Raw genomic sequence first — 16,403 nt, 5'->3', positions numbered from 1 at the left:
TTGTTAATTAGGTCCATGATGACGTGACATAGCCTTACACATCAGACTCGTCAGGCTAATGGGGCAATAATTCCCAGGGTCTGTAGTTGCTCCCCCTTTATGGAGAGGGATGACTGTAGCAGTGCGCCATCGGTAGGGACAAAGCATGAGGTGAGGCTGTGATTGAATAGGGCACACAGATGTGGTGCCAGTTCACTTTGTAGTTCATGTAGAACACATCCAGGGACATTTTGGGGTCCCATGGAAGCTGTATTCTTGGCCTTGGACAATGCAGCTTTAACCTGTGCTGCAGTAATGCTGGGTGCCTGGCATTCCTCCAGTATTGTGATTGGTCCTTTAGGGGGGGAGAGAGGGGTAAAGTTGGCACTGAATCTGTCAGCCAGTATGTTGGCAATATCTGTTGGCACAGTATAGGAGCTACCATTGTGCAGTAACTCAGAGCAAACCTGTGTATTGCCATGGAGATTCTTGATATAACTATAGAAGGCGTTGTGGTTGTTTTTGCCATTCTGCCTTCATAGCTGGCTTTAGAGGTTTTGATGAGGGATCTCAACTTTTTGTTGAGGCTAATAAGGGAATTTTTCCAGTCTTGGGACTTCAACTTTTTCTGCAACTGTTTCTTCCTTCTATTGTAAAGTTTATTAATGGCAGGGGACCACCAGATTGGCTTCCTTTTTTTTTTTTTGAGGAGAGCATATTGGTTCTTTTGGATATGGCTAGTTCCATGCATTTATGTATGTGTTCATACAGTGCGTTGGTGTATGATTCGGCAGTCATGCATCTATTTTCCATTGACATGGGTGCCATGAAGTTAGCCATCTCTGTTTTTATGAGCCCAAAGTCAGCTTTGGAGAAGTTTTTCATGGTGGTTACCTTTGCATGGGGTGTGGGTGAGATGTGGATTTCCATGGTGATTAGTTTGTGGTCAGATCTAGCCAGGGAGGAATTGACTATTGCTGTAGAGCAATGGTTGCCCATGTTAGTAATAACCAGGTCAAGGATGTTGCTTCCTCTAGTGGGGGTGAGAATGAGCTGGTCCAAGGCATTGGAATTGATGAATTCCAGAAAGCGTTGGGCCACTGTATTGGTGCATGAGTAGTTTTCCCAGTTGATGTAGGGGTAGCTGAAGTCATCTAGTATGAGAGTGCTGGTTTGGACCCTAACAGTTTTCAGGGTGCTTAGGAACATGGAGTGAGAGTCTTGGGACATGGTTGGGGACCTATAGCAGGCTACGACATGAATCGCCATCTTACCCAATGTTAGTTGTACCTGAAGTATCTCAGATGCGTTATGCTGGGCTACTAGTTTGCAGGTGTTCATATCCTTTATGAGGGTTCCTATTATGTGATTGAAGATGCATTTTTTCTAATGCATCTTGATCAAACTTGAAAGCACAAAACGGCAAAATAGCGAAATGGCATATAATCGCTTGGCCACCTCCATTACTTTTCTGTTTTTGTCACTGTAGTGCGATCTCGGAATTGGTATATTCAAGTAGGGGGTGGGGGTGAAGCCTCCCACTTTATGTAATGTTTTAAAGTTTCTTTTTTTTTTCTTTTGTGGAACAACGATTTTTTTCACTTGGAAACAAATTGCTGTTCTAAGTGTTCCAGATTGTAAGCTTTCACTTATATGGGGTCGATAAAGCAGCGTTCACTTTTTTAAGCATTCACTGATTTAATATAGACCTCTTTATGAATATAGAGACACCACAGCCTTTGGAGCTTTGGTCCAAATTCTGGGTCCGAAAGGTGCGGAATGAGTTATAGCCTGGTAGCGCAGGAGTACTTTCTGCTGCTTTAGACCAGGTCTCTGTTACAGCACAAATGTCGATTTTCTCCATTTTGAGGAGTGCTTCAAGCAAGTGCATCTTGAGATTTAGACTTCTAGCATTGAGCAGCATGACCCTCAGATTGCATTTATTACTTCTAACATTGAGCAGCATGACCCTCAGATTGCATTTATTTACAGCTGTTATGGTGGTAATTTGGTCTTTGGAACATTGCCTAAAAAAGGCACTACATAAGTGGCAAGAGCCTTAGCCAGTATCTGGAAACCCAGATGTGACAGATGCAGGCCATCTCTGGGAAAGCATCGAGGTCTGTCACTCATGTCATCCCAAGCAGACAGATACTGGATCCCGTTAGAATGACACCAGAAACTTAGCCAATTGTTGAAGTCAATCATTTTCTGCTTGTACTACAGTATCATTCTGGGTGATGGTAGGCTGCTGCTCAGGGCTAGGGTCATACCTGCCTGGGCCACATAATCTGAGAGCTCCTCCATGTCTCTTTTCATGTAGTCCAGGGAGGTGTGTCTCAGGCCATTCACACCCACATGGACAGTGACAGAGTCATACTTGTACTTGTTATGGAGTGGCCTGAGTGCGTGTGTTATGTATTGGATTCTGGCACCTGATAGACAGCTGACTGTTACCTTCTCCTTATTCAACCTAGTGAGTGGGACATCAGTGTGCCTCACTATCGAGTCACCTATGATTAGTGCATTGTGCAAGCTGTTTTGCCTTAGGGGCTTAGGTTGAGGGGCACACTGTGTAGGTGAGCTATGTGCCTTGTGGTTTGTGCTGTTTTGTGGTAGTTAAGTGCGTTTCTGCCTTGGAGGTCTCTACAGTTTGGGTAGATTTCTATTGAGCACCTCCACAAAGGTGGGTAAGTGATTTGTGTTTTTATGTGAGAGCTGTAATGGTGGGTGTTCTGGAGGGCTATGTGTTGCATGTGATGTGGTGCAGGTGTTGACCTTCTCCTCCTGACCAGCTATTCCGGTCTTGGCTTGAGAGTGCATGGCTTCCAATTTGGATATATAAGTGCATCTCTCACAAGTCTGAGTGTTGGGGTGTAAGAGGAGAGGGTTGTATGTGTACATGAGGCAGTTGTTACACTGCCTCAGAATGCCCAAGTTCACCAGGTTAATAGAAGAAAGCACATGGAACTGACCTTTAGACATGCCAGGAGGGATGATCATTATTAATAAGTACTGGAACTGTTTCTTTATACAGTCCTTTTACAGGAAAAATGTCACTCAAGGTGTCTGAGTCTGTACAGAGCACTGCCAAGCACTTGAGGGGAAACTAATACATAGACCCTGAAAATGTAAGGATGAAGTATTTAGATAGATATTTTGAAGTTAGAAAGAAATCACACAGTACTTACTGAAAAATAAAGAATTAGCTTGTCAAGAATGATGAAAAGAGGGGAGTCGCATGAATAGCTACTTCCTGGCTACTACTAATGCTGGTTTCAGCACAGCTTCACTCTGTTGGGATACAATATTCCTTTGCTTCTTCTCTCACCAGAAGCAAAATGTTAGCACAAATCCCAAGAAGAGAAGCAGGCCACAGCCTGTTTACTGATCCACAGTCTTGTCCCAGATGATGCAAGGGTCTGCAGGCTTGTAGCCTTTTTTTGGTAGATGCCTTGAATAGCAACCAGACCCGTCATGTACGTTAAGCACAGACACTCACTCTCCAAACAGAAAGAGTCAGGAATCAATGCACTCTGCTCCTACTCTCACCAGGATCAGAATATAAGCACAGATTCCAAGCTGTCAACTATAAAGCAGTTATTAAGCTTTCTGGCCATCAGCAGTCTCCAGGAAATAATGTAACTGCACTCCTTCTCTCACCAGGAGAAAACAGAAGCACTAATCCCAAAATGAATACTGAGAGGCAGAATGTGGGCTCTTCAATAATTGGTGGTCTTGCAATAGATGCTTAAAGGTAAAATTAAAAAAAATGGTTTATCCTAAAGACTGCGGTGTGCACTAGAGGAGTTAGATTTGAAAGTAGGTAACTTAAGTGTTACCTGTCTAAAAAGTTAAGTTTTAGTGGAGAGTCGCTATTTTTAAAACAGCAAGATAGATTGAAAGGGGGTGGTTACTTTTGTATTCTGGTACAATGGAATACAGTAGGATGGCCAATAAATTTAAATAGTTGAAGGGGAGAGATTTCACAAAATGATAATGTTGTGCTTACTCACACCAGCCAGTAAAAGCAGAGAGGAAATGAGACATATGGCCAAATTAACATAAGGGGCAGGCAACTAGATAGACAGGGGTGTTTAAGAGTAACGGGGTGGGAGGCTGGGAAATAATTTCTGTCTGACTCACAAGAGACAGAGCTGTGGTCTCTTTTCAAGTTTTAATATGCAGTTAAAAGCAGAATACAAGTAAAACACAGTGTAAAGAAAACAAAACACAGTATACAAAATAGAAAAAAACAATAAAGTAATACAAAATACAACAAATAAAAAGCAAACTAACCTTTCCATCACAGCAAACTGCAGCAGAGTCTGGGTGAGCCTTTCCAGTAAAGTATCACAGTATAAGAGTCCTATGTGATGGTTGTGAAGGTCTTCCTCTTCAGAAGATTGACTTTTCTGAAAGTTGAACTCGTGTGGTTAAAACCATATGATTGATTTTCCCAAAAGTTGAAGTGTTTGTACTAGATCACTTCTGAAGAAACCCAAAGTTGAAGTGTTTGTACTGTGCACTTCTAAGGAAGTCCAAAGTTATTTATGGTGGATGAAAGTACTGGACTTTTGAATAAACGTATTTATTGTGTTTTGAACAAGTGACAGTGTGCCTCTTTTACTGAATACTAATGTGCATGTTTCTCTTTGTTTTTGGTTATGTCTATATGCAACAGCTGTTTGGTTATGAATTGACAATGTTCCCCACTGTAGTGTGATCTCACAGTTGGTATATATATAATTTGAAGGGGGGTAGTGCAGGGGAGATTTTTTTTGACCTTGTTGAACAGTGATCATGTGGTCGTGACCACATGTAGTTTAGTGCTCCATGATAATGAAGTTATGATGTAGACCCCGCTATGGGACTTATTTTTGTCATATCAGAGTGTTTATAGCCTCAGGCACCCTCAGAATCAAAACGTATTCCTAAAAATAATACAGTTAAGGACCTGAACCACCTAATCAATGCAGCTGATACTGAATTTAGAAATAAACCTTGTATGCCATCTGATGACATATGCAGGGACTGTGTACCCTTATAAAAGCTTGGCTAACAGGTTATTTTGTAATCAGTAGACAAATTTTTTTCTGCCATTGTTATCCTTATCACCTTCATCATCATGACAGGTGAAGGATTTGGCCATATATCTACTAAAACTAGCAGACTGTCCTGCCTCACACTCCTCATGTGACTATTTAAGATAGTTAAAGAATTTAAGGTTTTCTGCCCACATCATTTACTCAGGGTGACTGTTTCACACCTCAACAATTCTAGAGTTAAACCAGTTTTCATGGATTTCCCTTGCATTTAGTTTTCAGAAGTCTGGCTATTTTATTACTTCCAGAAGTCAAGGCCAATGTCAATGGTCTCTGGCTGACTAAATTTGCAGATGATTGCTGTCATTAAATCCAACACTGACACAAATGTTCTCCAGGAAGGGCTGACACAAACAACTCGTGTCAGAGCCATGGACTAAAACTAAATGCCAAGAAATGCATAATAGTATCCTTCAGGAAGTCATCCACCCATGGTAACCATCATATTGACAACACATCCCTTAGAGTTGACCCCATAGTGAGGGACTTAGGGACACACAAATAGACAGTAATCTAGCCTTTGACCATCACGTGTCTATAGTAGTGAGGAAATCATTCTATGTTGCGCAACTTATAAACAAAGGTATGGCATCTAGGTCCAAGGAAGTCATTAGTCCACTGTATTCAGCATTCATTACACCTATCATTGAGTACAATCCCCCTTTTGGTATGTATCTAACCAGGCATATCCAACAAATGGAACGTCCACAGAGGTTCCTCACTAAAAGACTACAGGACGTAAGTAAAATGTCCTATGCAGACAGTCTCAAGGCCCTAGCCCTGTATTCTCCCTCTTACAGACTGTTGAGGGAAGATCTATGTCTGGCATACAGAGCATTGTCAGACCCCACTCTGATGGACCTCCTGCATATCCACAAAACAAACAGCACCAGAATTACCTGTTCTAAAGACTTAAACCTTGCCTGTGATATAAATAGGACTTGCTGAAGAGACAAGTATGTATCCCAGAGACTACCCCATCTTTGGAACAGGCTCTCCACCCATGTGAAGCAGAGTTCTTCCCTAACCCAATTCAAGGGCAACTTGGACAATTGAATGGGGAAAAGGAAATTCATCCCTGGTTTGGCACCTATGTCTCTAATGGATACAGGCAGCCTGTAAATGGTTCATCTTCCAGGCCCCTGCTTACACTTATCAAAGGTACCAGAACTTGTCAGAGATTTGAGATGCATGGCTAGGCTTAAAAAGGCCCTTATGGTCATTAGACTAGTTAACACCTACAAACCTATTAATTTACGATATGGATTTTTTTTCAGTTTCATGTTTTCAAACAGCATTTAATGCTTGCATGTCTTACATAGCACATGCATGTCTTATCTTGGTTGTGTGCACCTTCATGACAATGAGACTGAGTGCACCTTCATGATAGTGATACTGTGTGCACCTTCATGACAGTGACACTGTGTGCACCTTCATGACAGTGACACTGTGCGCACCTTCATGACAGTGACACTCTGCTCACCTTCATGACAATGACACCCTGTGCATATTCATGACAGTGATACTTTGTGCACCTTCATGACAGTGACACTGTGCACACTTTCATGACAGTGACACTCTGCTCACCTTTATGACAGTAACACTCTGTGCACATTCATGACAGTGACACTGTGCACACCTTCATGACAGTGACACTGTGTGCACCTTCATGACAGTGACACTGGTGGTATAATGGTAAGCATGGCTGCCTTCCAAGCAGGTGACCATTGTTTTATTCTATTTTTTTTTTTACTTCATGAGCAACATGTTAAACCCAGCAATGAACTTCAACCCATACATATTACAGCATTCAGTCATATTCAGCACATTTGCATTATACACATAACGCAATGATTTTATATGGGTTAGCCACTGTTGTTTTGATTTGTTTCATCCGTACCTTCTATAATTTATATTACTTTATAAGTCCCCCCAAATTTTAATACTTGTTAGTTTATATATGTTAGCCCCTCCTCATATTTATGATACTTAATCCTCTTACCTCTCTTTTCCATGTCTCCCACCTCTGACTTCTGCCTAGCCCCCCATACTATGTCCCACTTCTCTTTTAGTCTTTTTACCCATCTCCTATTACCCTCACTCACTGCTGTTTGTTTTATCCATTGTCCTAACCTGTATTCCCTAATGCTATTAATTTAACTTGATTTCCAACCCTTAGTGGTTTCTCTTTTCAACCATTCTAACATTAATAACATCTCCCTTTTTTTTCTCTTCCTCATCCCTCCTTCCTTTCAACTATTCAAAGGGTTAAGCATAACATCCATCCTTCCTTTACTTGTTTATTACATAACTTGATCTACATTGATTTAATTGACTGACATTCTTACATGAATGTTATCTATGTGCCTCCCCACATCTGGAGCACATCTTTCCCATTATAGATTCATATGTATGTACTAGGCTAACAACAACTGGGGCCTTTTTAAGTCTAGCCATGCATCACAAATCTCTGACAAGCTCTGGTACCCCTGGTAAGTGTAATCAGAGCCTTGGAAGATGAAATATTTACAAACAATGGTCTGGGAGATGAACCATTAACATGTTGCATCTGTCCATTAGAAACAAAGGTGCCAAATAGAGATGAAATTTCTTATTCCCCCTCCAGTTGCCCAAGTTGCCTTGAATAGTGTAAGGGAGGAACTCTGCATCACAAAGATGGTGCACATGTTCCAGAGAAAGGATAGTTTCTAGGATGCATACCTGTCTCTCCAGCAGGTCCTATTTATATCACAGGCAAGGTTTAAGTCTTTAGAACAGGTAATTCTGGTTGCTGTTTGTTTTGCAAATATGCAGGAGATCCATCAGAGTGGCGGTGTAATGATGCCTTGTATCCCAAGAATAAATCCACGCCTCAACAACCCATAGGAAACAGAATATAGGAATAGGGCTTTGAGTTGGTCTGCATAGGCCATTATATGCCAGGTATTATTTTAGTGAGGAATCTTTGTGGACGCACTAACTGTTGGATGTGCTGGTTAGGTACATACCAAAGGGTGCAGTGTACACAATCATAAGTCTGATAAATGCTGAATACAATGGAATAATGACATACATGGACCTAGATGCCATACCTTTGTTTATAAGTTGCACAACATAGAATGACTTCCTCACTACTGTTGACACACACTGGTCAAAGGCTAATTACTGCCTATGTGTCCCCCCAAGTCCCTGACTACTGGTTTGACTCTTATGGATGTGTTGGCAATGTGATAGTTCCCAGAACTGCCTGACTTCCCAAATGATACTATTATGCATTTCTTGGTGTTTAGTTTTAGTCAGTGGCTCTGACATCAGTTATTTGTCTGTGTCAGCCCTTCTTCTAGAACATTAATATCTGTGGGAGATTCTATTGACTGCTCCTAATTTGCAGTCATCTGCAAATTTGTCAGCCAGAGGCCCTTGACATTAGCCTAAATTCAGAGAAGTAGGTATCAAAAAGGAGCAGTTCCAGTCCTGATCCCTGACAGCCTCCACTGGTGACTGGCCTCTTTGTAAATTTGAACTCTCCAGTTCTAATTTGCTGGGTCCTGTCTGTGAAACAGCTGGCTATCCACTGTGTGACACAAGGGTTTATACCCAACTGTCCCTCATCTCCTAATACCCTTAGGATCTTATATCAGTGATGCAACAACCTCATAGGATGACCCTACAGGCCCTGCTAACTTCAGGCTTTTCACCACCTGCAATGTTTCATCCCTTTTCTTGCCATTCAGCCATTCTCCATTTTCACTTATATACTTCTCCCTGGGTTTAGTAAAACCAGCTGTTTCTTCCTGTTCTCACAGATCCCTATATGTTTGCATTGTCCTCCCTTTTTCTATACTTCTCCACTCAGGCTCCTTTGTTCTAATATTCTTAATATTTTCCTTCTGACATTCATCACCAGATTTATCCTCCTGATTACTCCACTACATGCTAACAGTCCTATACATGTGTCTCCTTCACCTGCACGAACGTCACATCATTATAATTATTACTGCTTTTAATACCCTAGTAGGGAGGGAGTAAGAACAAATACGGATGTTCCATTTAGCCACTATACTAACAAAAACATGGATAGGATTTAAAACAAACTCTGAGACGGTTAACAAAGAAGACATCAATTGTCTGAGTTGGCTTCTACTATATATGGAAAGCAGTAATTATTAGGTCTGCATCTCTTGAAATTGTGAACTTCAGCATGTGGGCACTTAGTTTAGGAACCTCTTTTATAAATACTCATGGTATTCCTTAGACTTCTACTTGGTATTATTCTGTAGCTCCAGGTCGTTTCATTCACTCACATTCACTATACATGTTTCCTAGCAGATATTAACTTTCTTCATGTGCAGCAAGGTGTCATTAGTTCTAGACAATTTACAGATCTTATTGAGGGTTTCTGATGCCTACTTATGTCCTTGGCAGCACATCACTTGCTAGCAGCTTGACATCATCCACATATTTTAAAACTGTTTCAGATGGTACTTCAAAATCTGTAAATGTAACAAATAAATCTGGGTTAATCACTGATCTCCGTAAGATACTGCTTCACAGTACATTCTGTATTCCAATTGCACTGCATCATGTTTAATTGCCAACATGCATTACATAATTATTTTCTAGATGAGGTTTAAACTGTATCCATTTAAACAAATATTAATGGGTTTGGCTACCTGTAGTTCACTACTTTTCCGACATACAAGAGTCAGCACTAAAAATCATGTTTTCATTTACCTTTTACTGAATAATGCAACTCTCAAAAAAATGAAAACAGGTAGAAAAAATAAAAGTGGAGATAATTATAATGTGAAAATTCTGTAACCGTAACAAACACGTTTTATGTGTAAGATGATGCAGATCATATCATATTTGGTGCAGATTTAACCCTTCACATAAAGCTTCTTATCCAAATCAATATCAAACATTTACTTTATTTATTATTAACCAAGTAAGCAACTTCAGCCAAAGTGGACCCATTTCAGCCACTACCTTGACATTATAATGTAACACAATAAATAGTACAACCATATGAAAGGAAAGAGCACATGCCTGGTAAAGAAGCAGATTGACTCTACTACACTCTAAAAAGAGAGTTAACCATCACTTTACACAAGTGTTCAAATGCAGTACGATAAGGAATAACATACAATTAATTACTGGTAAAAGCTCCACCTTTACAATTTAGGAATAAAGGGTACATAAACATACAAAAGAGGATGTTGTTTTAAGGAAGGAGTTCAGGAGAAAGAGTAAATTGACTAAAACCAAATTACTAGTGCTTGCAATCAAGAGAGAGGAGCAATCAGTTTGAAAATGTAGGTCGACAATAACCCAATAAAAGCAAAGAAGGCAAAAATGGAAAACAAGCATACTTCTCAATGTATTATAACAAGAAATCTGGACAAAGCCTAAAATAATGGGGGAACAAAGGCCCCAAAATAAGGACAGATTTTAAATATTGCTCTTACACACTTAGAAAGTTGTTAAAATAACAGGATTTGTATTAATATACATTTTCTGGAAAATACGAAGCCTGTAACTTAAAAGTATGTCATTATTTAATGACTTTAATCCTTAGTGATTTGCTAGAAAACCACAAATTTTATGAGAAACACTCCAAAAATATGAGGCAAAAATCTGGACAGTCTGAAAAAATCTGGACAGTTGAGAGGTATGAAAACAGGTGATTGTGCAACCAGACTGAAGAACGATACAATCTACAAATATTACAGGTTATAACTCCACAATAGTACTATATGCTGATAATATAAATGTGCTAAAGTTACAAGAAACAAGATGAATGTTGCCGGTGCGCCATGTTCTTGGCTATGAATTTATGTCGACCAGCCGGTGAAATGCAATGAGTAACTTATGACTAGCTGAAGAAGTGTCGGCAAATGAGTTAAACCCCCATAACAAACTTTAAATAGGATATAACCAGAAAGACCCTGATAAAATACAGTAGCATATAAAAATACCTGCAGACATCTCTTTATTCTAGGCAATATGCAAATTTCTTCTGAAGGGATAAAATAGAAATGCATCATGAGACTAGCTCATAAATGTATTCCTACACAGTAAATAAAACTGTGGTTAATATCTCTATGCATTGCAAACTCATGCAGCTAAAGATAAGACATCTGATAGGAGGCAATTATGTTACTGGAGAAGGTTTCCTGCAGACAGAGGTTACAGAATCATTCAAGCTTTGATAGTAGGAGATCGAATGGCAGTTAGATTTTAATTTCATAACTGGATAGTTCTTCAGGGGATAATTTTCTGAACTGATATACTCGCACTACAGTAAAAAAAAAGCATATGAACTGCAAGGCAGGGATGTAACTCCAAGAGCTGCTTTGTTGTTATCCATGTGCAATAATGATCTCAGAGTTGGAATAATAAAATAGGGGCATTGTGGGATAAAGCTTCTGCATGGCAATGTTTGGGGCAAAGTCTTCTGAATAATAGTCCTAAGAGGTTGTGTAGTGTTTAAATTGTGTTGTTTTAACAGCTACAGGGCATTGTTTTGAAAATTCTGCATCACTGGATTCTTGTTAATTGAACCAAAATGGTTGAATAACAGCATGCTGAACCCACTTAATGTTGGGTAACAGAAAGTACAGTTGTGTACACTTACAATAAATGTAGATGTTCGAGTGTATTCACTGTTGCAGTCCTCACATATGGATTATCCGGTTCTGGGTAGCCCTCAGTTGGCCCGAATACCAGAGTCCTTGGTATATGACGTCAGCTGCCGCCGGTTGTAAAACTGATGTCAGTACGTCAGGTATAAAGGGAGGCAGCCAATGCCATTTCCTCAGTGTTTCTTGCCTTAACTGTCAGGAGCCCCCAAAAGAAGGCTAACCCAGGAATGGTAGCACCCTGGACACATGTCATACAACAAGTAAAAATCTATAGTCTGCGCCTTAGGAAAAAAGGGGAAAAGGAGGGTGGGAAACCAGTACTGCAACAGTAAATACACATCTACATTTATGGCAAGTGTACACAAAGTACAGTTTTGTACCTACCATAAATGTAGATGTCCGAACAGGATAGCATCTGCAGTCCTAACAAATGGGTTGTCCTGTCGTCAGGCAGCCCTTCGGTCGGCCGGATTCCAAAGTCTGGGTCTGGCCTCGCTGATCGCACTTCACCCGACGTCATCTCTGCTGGTCTTCGGGTATAAAGGCATCAGCCGACGCCATTTTCCTCAGTGTTTCTTCTTGCCCCAGATGCCAGTTGCCCTCTTGGAAAGCTAAATTTTGGGTAAATGCCAATGTTTCCAAAAAAGTAGAAGGCAAACACAAAAAATAAGCATGTATGTACATATATACAAACAAATACACCATAAGAGTTCCCCCCCCAGCTAGCTATTAGGAGGGTAAATACCCTAGGAGTACCACAGAGGAAGGAGGGGTAATCCTGACTGCAGATGCTATCCTGTTCGGACATCTACATTTATGGTAGGTACAAACTGTACTATGTACTTCAAGGATGCATCTGCAGTCCTAACAAATGGGTAGAATACCATAGCCAAACTAGGGAGGAGGAAGAAGAATTATGGTGTAGTTAGGATCCCTTGCAAAACAGCAGTGGCAAAGCCTGCTCGGGATCTAGAGTATAGAGGTAAGTTATAATGCTTGGCAAATGTATGCACGGAGGTCCAAGTAGCCTCAATAATGTCCTTGGTAGCCACTCCTCGTAAGAAAGCTGTGGTAGTGGCTGTAGCCCTTGTAGAATGAGGCCTTATGTTCTGTGGAATTTGCTTTCCATGGTAGGAGTAACAGAATCTTATGCAATTTCCTATCCACTTGGAGATTGTCTGTTTGGAAATTGCTTTTCCTTCCCTTCCTGTTGCATAAGCTACTAGAAGCTGGTCAGTTTTTCTATTGCCCTTGGTTCTGTCCAGGTAGTAGCGAACTGTCTGTGTACATCCAAGGTATGCAGCAGTCTTTCCCCTGTTCTGTGGATTGGGAAAGAAGGTAGGTAGGTGGATTGCCTGGTTTAGAGACACTCTGGATACCACCTTAGGCATAAATGTAGGATTAGATCTCATGGACACTCTATCTTGATGGAAGATTAGGAAGGGTTGTACTGCCATTATAGCCTGTAGTTCGAAACCTTCCTTGCTGAAGTAATTGCCAGTAGGAAAGCAGTTTTCCAGGATAGGTGTTGAAGGTCTGCTGTTGCTGCTGGTTCGAATGGAGGGAGTGTCAATTTTTCTAACACAAAGTTCAAGTCCCATGCTGGTAATGGTGGTTTCCTAGGAGGTTTTACATTCTTGATTCCTCTGAGGAACTGCCTGAGTAGAGGATGTGAGAAGACAGGGGATCAAGCTGTATTCTGCAGAAATAGCTGATGCATGTATCTTGATGGAGGAATAGGACAGGCCTGTATGGAGAAGCTCTGCCAAATACTCCAGGATGTTGGCAATATCTATCTTTGACACATCTTTTTCCTCTTTCAGTACTCCAAATGACAAACCTTTTCCATTTTCCTGCATAGTTCCTTCTTGTTGAAGGTCTGCGGCCTCAAGGATAATGTCTTTAACCCTTTGGGATAAACCTGTTAGTTGCTTATGTAATGTTCCAGGCAGTCAGTTGCAGAGTTTTCAGGTTTGGATGCATGATGTTGTAGTCGCCTGAGTTAACATCAAAGGAATCAGGGTAGTGTCCACGTTCCCCGAGACATGCTCCTCAGCAATGGATACCAATGTTGTCTTGGCCAATTTGGAGCTATCAGAATTATCCTTGGACGTTCCTCTTTGATTTTCAGTAGTACCTTGTGCATCAAAGGAAGAGGTGGAAATGCATATGCTGTCAGGTCTTTCCAACTGAAGGATAGAGAGTCCACCTTCCAAGCAAGTGGGTGGTATGTCCTTGTGCAGAATTTCTTGATCTGGTGATTGAGTGGGGATGTGAATAGGTCAATTTGTGGCATTCCCCATTTTTTTGTGATGGCCTTGAAGATGTCCGGGTGTAGCATCCATTTGTGAGCATCCGAGGTAGTTCTGCTTAACATGTCTGCTAGGATGTTTTCTTTTCCCGGTACAAATATTGCCTGTAACTGAATGTTGTAGCTCAGAGCCATATTCCATAGGTCCAGAGCCATTCGGCATAGGGGGTATGAATGAGTGCCTCCCTGTTTGTTGATGTACCACATGACTGTGGTGTTGTCTGTCCTTATCATTAATTGGCCTTCTTTGAGGAATGGTCTGAAATTCTGGATTGCTAGTTTTACTGCCAGCATTTCTTTTTGATTTATGTGCAGGTGCAGCTGATCTGGAGTCCATAATCCTTGAATGCATTTGTCCAGCATGTGGGCCCCCAACCTAGGTCTGAGGCGTCCGGATGGTTTGGCTTGCTTGAATGTTGTGGAAGGGCAAACCTGGGTTTGACTGTCATGCTTGAGCCCACCATAGGAACTCTTGTTTCAGGCATGGGATTAGTGGTATCTCGGTTTCTAAGCTGTGCCTGTGTTGAGACCATAAATTCTTTAGGTACCACTGTAGCTTTCTCATATGCAGTCTGGCATGGGGGACCAGGATTATGCATGATGCCATGAAGCCCAAGGCCTGCAGTACTTTCCTTGCTGTTAGTTTGTTCTGCTTTGTTAATGCCAAGAAGTAAAGAGGTAGATGTTCTTGTTTTTCTGCAGTTAGAATGCCATCTGTTTTACTGTGTCCAATTCTGCACCCAAGAATGTTCTTGTTTGGGATGGTATCAGTCTTGACTTTTTAAATTGACTGTGTATCCCAGGGCTTGTAGTAAGCAAATGACTCTTTGTAAGTCTTGTGTCAGCTTGCTTTTGTTGTCCGCTTGTATCAGGCAGTCGTCCAGGTATGGATAAATTTGGATTCCCTGTAGCCTGCAATGAGCGATTACTGATGCCAGGCATTTTGTGAATACTCTGCAGTAGACAAGCCAAAGGGCAATGCTGAGAATTGATAATGCTCTGATCCTGCAAGAACTCTGAGGTATCTTCTGCAATTTGGTCGTATGGGGACGCAGGTATGCCTCCTTGAGATCTAGAGTTACCAGCCAACACTCCTTGCCCAGCATGGGAAGAAGTTGCTGTAGGGTCAGCATTTTGAATTTTGGAACAATGATGAATGTGTTTAAAGCGGACAGGTCGAGAATAGGTCTCCAACTTTTCTCTTTTCTTGGTACTAGGAAGAGTCTGGAATAAAATCCTTTGCCCTGTTCTGTAGGTGGCACCCTTTCCACAGCTCTCATCTTTGTTAATTGAGCTATCTGTTTTAGAGCTTCTGTTTTTTGATTTGGTGGTAGGTTTGGCATTCCTCTTTTTACTGGTAACCTGTAGCCTTGGTCTATAGTTTGCAAAATCCACTTGTCTCTTGTGATATAGTGCCAATTTTTTGAAAATAAGGCTAACTTTCCGCCTAAGGGTGCTGCTATTTGTTCCCTGGCAGGCGGTGTCAGAGCCAAGTCACTGTGTTTGCCCTGTTGCAGTGGCAGTGGTTGTGTCTGTGCCTCGTTGGTTATTGCCTTGCCACTGGCGTCCTCTGTAGGCACCTCCTCTGGATTGATTTCTGCCTCTGGAACGTCTATTCCTGCCTCTCTGAGATTTAGAGGAGTCTGGAAAGGACCAATTTTTGGAAGGCCAGTTCCTGCTAAACCTTGGGGGCTGAACCTGTAAGAAATCTTTAACTGTTTGTACAGATTTTGCCTTCTCTTCCATTTTCTTCATTACTTGCTGGGCAGGAGAACCAAATAGACTGACCTTATCCATAGGAGCATCTAATAGCTTTGCTTTAACATGATCCGGCAAGACCTGTTCTTTCAACCATGCATGCCTTCTTATAACTATGCCAGTTATGGCTGATCTAAATGAAGCCTCCAGTGCATCATAGCCACATTTTAAAGAATGGTTACTAACCTGCTGAATGTTATTCACCATTTCTAAAACATATTTCTTATCTAAGGAATCATCAGAGGACAGTTTCTTAGTTAACTGATCAAGCATAAACTCTTGGTATTGGATCATATGAAACTGACAGTTCAAAGCTCTAGCTGAGAGAGTAGCAGAGGTGTATACTTTTTACCCCATCTCTAAGGACCTGGATTCCCTTTCAGAAGGGAGAGGGTTTTTCGCTGAGGTCGGCTACTGCCTTAGGCCCCTGGGAGATAGTCTCAGGATCTGCAAGGGGAGCCTTGTATAAGTGGTGATGAGTGTCCGTACCCTGTAAAACCTATCGGGCTTGGCAGGGGCTGGAGGTAAAGTATCAGGAGCAGTGCAAACATCATTAAATGCATCATCTACAACTGGAAGAACTGGAGGTATAGCTAAGGGCCTATG

Source organism: Protopterus annectens, chromosome 6.part0 (genome assembly GCF_019279795.1).
Source record: "Protopterus annectens isolate FY-2018-M chromosome 6.part0, PAN1.0, whole genome shotgun sequence".
Classification (NCBI taxonomy): Eukaryota; Metazoa; Chordata; order Ceratodontiformes; family Protopteridae; genus Protopterus; species Protopterus annectens.
Note: the sequence above shows the minus strand (reverse complement) of the source record.